Raw genomic sequence first — 5,000 nt, forward strand, 5'->3', positions numbered from 1 at the left:
GAGCCTCAGGTGCCATAGTATGCTTTTGGCTTGACCTTGTTGAGCCGCATCATTATTATTAGAGATAAGGAGGTAGAACGTGTAAGGTGCTGGACTTGCAATGTATTGGAATTTCTGATTTGAAGTCCTGCTCTGACCATTGAATAAAGTTGTTTCAGATAGTTGCAAGTTCAACTTCTCAATTGCGCATTTAAAATTTTAATGTGCACCTAGCCTGCCTCCAACCATAAGACAATTCTTATATTTTCTTATAATTATCTATATATATTATTGTCCTTGAAAAGCTTCTAGGAAAATGGTTGCTCATCACTGTTACTACTGAGAAGTTGCCAATACAGTAGCAAGTTGTAAACTGTGCTGTGAGGTAAGCCATAAAAAGTAATGAAAACTATACAATGTCACCTAATGTATAACTTGTTACTTTGCAAATTAACGCAATGAGGAAAGATAGGTACTATAGGAAATGAAGAAAAGAGTGACAGAGCTGAAAAACGACTGCACAAATCGTGAGAGAGCACAAATCGTGCAAATGAACGCAAAGTGTGCATTTCGATCGTTTGATCTCGTCTTCTGCCTGTGTCACTTTATAACTCTTGACGGTGTGAATTTTGGAAGTGAGATCATGGTGATTTAATTTAAGGAGACACATCAGATGTAACATATTTGTGTGGAATGTTTGGGCCATGAGATCCAAACCCAGTTAAATTGTTTGGGAATATGCGCTGCAGAAACTAACGGAGGCTACGGTGAGTGTTCCATATTTGTTTTTGAAGCATTAAGTACTCACAACGTTTGGTTAAGTTTGCACACTAGGGTATTGCCCATGCAATCTCTACAGTTTTCATCAACAAGATAATTTGGGCAGGGTTTTCTGAAATCACCTTGACAATCGATTATAATTTATTTACAATGCGTTAATTAAACGTAACATATTCTAAGAGCATTATTTGAAAGTTGTCAACCTTCTCCTTTAACCAAGGCAGCAGTTCAATTAGAGTGCTGCCACTCTGCAATAGCCACTTAACCCTGACTGCCCTCATAAAGGCAGCTGTCTAATAGAAAACACCTTGTCAACTTGTGAAGTTGGAATGAACACAAGAACTGGGCAGGACTACATAGTAAATATTGAAGTTCTTTGTCCCTGTCTCAGGGCATTTCTTCAATGAAAAGGTAAATTGGTTGCAAGACTGGCCTCTCAGAAGAAGTTCTAGTTGCACAGTAGTGTGATCAATAACATTGTTTATTGCCATAGTGAGGCTTGATTACAGAATCATAAATACTTGCCCACCAAAATACCCTGTGCAGTCAACTGATACACCCATGTTCGGGAGACTGTTGGCCTGTTAATTAATGGAGCATCCATATATGAGGAAAACAACAATTTGCTAAATAAAAGTGTAATGTCCAGGCCCTGCTTCTTGTTAATCCTAGGATTATTGACTGGGAAATACTGCTTGAAGTGGCACCCGAGCGACTTAATTGTAGTCTAGGTTTCACAATCTCCAAATAATAATGATTTATCATTACTGTAATAATGCAACACACTTGGTGTCAACATCTATTTCAAAACTAGGAAGATGGTATTTTGCTTTCCCCCTTGACTGGCTATTATTTGCAAATCTGTGTTCAACCCAACGTCCAAGGCAAAATTATGGTTAGACTCAAATCTAAGAACATGTGTTTAGGCAAACAGTTGAGGATCATTGGTTTATGTGTGGTTTATAGTATGTTTATATGCTTAGCTCATCATGTTTTCTTTGTCTTGGTTGTGTAATAAGAATGACTTTTTGAACTAATTTTCAAAGCCCCCATAAAAACTGACATGTGCAGTTTCCTGTGTCTAGAAAAATAATAATATTATTATGATATTGTAGATTGTAGCATTGTAATATGCATCTCATGGACAATAACATTACCTTTTGTTTTTTGTCCTTAGGCAGATGGATCCACCTGGTATTATTTGCGGCAGTTTTGTGAAATATTAGCTCTAAAAGGAGCGAGAAGAAATTCAGCCTTTTTTTCTCAGCAATAAACCACAATAATCTTATTGAGTTCACTTTGTCCATGTTGGTAGTGTGGAACAAAAGACTGGATAAAGTCACTGAGAAATCCAGACAATGCTGTTGAGTTTTAAGCAGCTTCTTTAGTACTCTTCACATTGTCAAACTTTTCAGTTTCTTCTTAGAACTGAATACCAGTCCTTAACTTTTTTTTCACTTATGAACTTTTTGGACCAGCACAGAACTTTAAGATGCCACTTCTTTAAATTTTGTACTGATAAAACAAAATGGGGACAACATATTCAAGCAAAAAGATCACAAATGCATGTTGTTTGCACCTGCACGCAAACTTTGCGAATGCTTTTGATCCAATGAGCTGCCAACCCAGTAATGCTTCAGATACATGTAGTGACGTCGAAAATGGTTTTAGTTTACATGCCAGAACACCTCCAAACACATTCAATGACAATTTGTCAAAGAAAAAATTAAAATTAAAAACAAACATCTTCTTAAGCATTGAGACCCACATGGAATAGCCCTTGCATATGTGTATTATACTGATGACTGGATTCCATCTACTTAATAATATACAATCATCTTTTTACGATAATACCACCAAGGCCAGTCGGCAGATAATGCTAGAGTGAACTTCTTGCTATACAGCTGAAAATATTAATTTTGTGGAATGCCCCTTTCAGGGATGTTTCCTAGTTGTCTATGCTCTAAAGATTTTGTTCAAACTCATCAAGTACAATGTAGCATGCATGTGTGAAATGTCTCAAGGTTAGATCAGTTTTGAAATATGCACTGTGTTGTCTGAACTGATCCTTGTAAAATTTTTGTAGTTTATTGTCGATTGTTAAATATGGAAAAAAAAGGATTTACTTTCTGGAAAAAAAAACCATTAGTGACGTCTCTTGAGCAGGCGTAGGATCTGATGAATTTTTATTTTAAAAGGCAAGCAAATCAAGGGGCAAATGAATTTTCTCTGAGCTGTTTAATGTCATTAAGCGGGCTTTCCAGGGTGAAGCACTTTTTTGCCTGCTCTCTGTACATCATACATACATAACTTCGTAACTTGTATCTCTCGAGCCAACAGCGCAAGATTTTTTTTTTTTTTTTTGCTGTTGCCGACCTAAGCGAGCGCCGACTCTTGGATTGTCAGGATTGTCAGGATTGAGCTTGCGCTAGCCTATTCAAAATAAAGTATTTGTTGTTTTCACTGTTATGTTTTCGGAAAAAGCCTCTTATAACTCTTTGTACGACCAGATGGGAATAGAGGTCTGAAGTGTACGAGCATTTTTATGAATCCTTCGAGTATGTCGTGTATGTTTTGGAAGTCATGGCACATAATCTACACCACGACGACCGTCGAATCCAGGTCTATGGATGCTGGAACACAGCCACTAGGATGCCTCTGGACTACTTCAAGCCATTACGAACTTTGAATTTGTCGTGACGTTTGTCATTGGATACCTCTACCTGTTGCACATGAGTGCTCTAACAACGAAGTTGCAACGGAAGAGCAATGATATTTTCAAGGCTTTCACGATGGTTTCGAGTGTGCTCAAGTCGCGCGCGCCGATATGGACGAGATGTATGATGATGCGTATGAGAAGGCAATGGCAATGGCAATGGCAGCTAAGGTGGGAGTGACGCCAACAGCTCCCAGAGTTGCTGGCAGGCAACGTCATCGCACCAACGCTCCTGCTCTAACAGCAAAGGACTATTATCGGATCAACGTGGCTGCTCCATTTCTTGATCACATCATTTTGCAGCTACAAGAGCGCTTCGATGCCGTCACCGTCCAAGCCTCAAGGCTGCTTGCTTTGGTTCCCTCTGTAATGAACGAGAATCAAACGAAGTCGCAAGAGTTACAAGTGGTGGTGGATATGTACAGGGACAATCTTCCATCTCCACAGCTCTTCCCAGCAGAATTTCGGCGGTGGAGAATGAAGTATGCAGAGTAGGAAGAGCTCCCGGGCTCGTGTGCCAAGCCTTGAAGCAATGCGACGAGGATGAATTTCCCAACATATTCACTCTGCTCAAAATACTATCCACTTTGCCCGTAACTAGCTGCGAGTGCGAAAGGTCCTTCAGCGCGATGCGAAGGTTAAACACCAATATGCGATGCACCATGAGCGAGAACAGATTAGCATCACTTGCACTTATGCATGACATGCAAATAGACCTTAAAGAAGTGGTGGAGCATTTTGCTACCATGCATCCGTGAATCGTAGAGCTATCAAATTTGCTGTCACACTCAATGTTACTGTGGCCCCTTGTTGTGATACGGACTGTTAGTGTTATACCAATAATGCTCTAGCTTTTTATATAGTAGGGAATTAAGGGACTTACAATACTAGAGCGATCCAAACTGACGTTTGATTAAAAGCGCTTTTTCTTCCCTACCCCCACCCTAAGCTAAACGTTTTTCGATAGACAAATGGATACGAATCCCCCTTGAAATACTCCAGCTACGGGCCTGTTACGTGGTCATCGCAGGCCCATGTTTTTCCCCAACTAGATGACGCTGGATCAACCAGAACGATGATTCACAGGCGGACGAGAGAGAAGAGGACAATTTGTATGCAAGTTGCGAAGGTCTCTCGAGCCAACAGCGCATCCCTACCCCCCAGGAGGATCACAAATGGATTCCAGATTGGCCATGTAGCCAGCATGGTTGCTCTGATAGTGTAGTGGTGATCACACCCAACCGGTAATCAGGGGGACGTGGGTTCAAATCCCGCTCAGGGCATAAAACGTTTTTCTCCCAATGAAAAATGTCTTCCAGGGGTTGTCCGTCCTTGGTCCTTTCAAAACTTCATATATATACATACATACATACATACATACATACATACATACATACATACATACATCATGTACATCACCGATTTATCTTCGTTTCGGTTGGGGCCGGCTTTCATCGCTCTTCTATAAATTTAACAAAAGATGCTGTGTAAAGAGCGAAAGATGTATTTTGCTTTCATGATAATT

Source organism: Montipora foliosa, chromosome 6 (genome assembly GCF_036669935.1).
Source record: "Montipora foliosa isolate CH-2021 chromosome 6, ASM3666993v2, whole genome shotgun sequence".
NCBI classification, from domain to species: Eukaryota; Metazoa; Cnidaria; class Anthozoa; order Scleractinia; family Acroporidae; genus Montipora; species Montipora foliosa.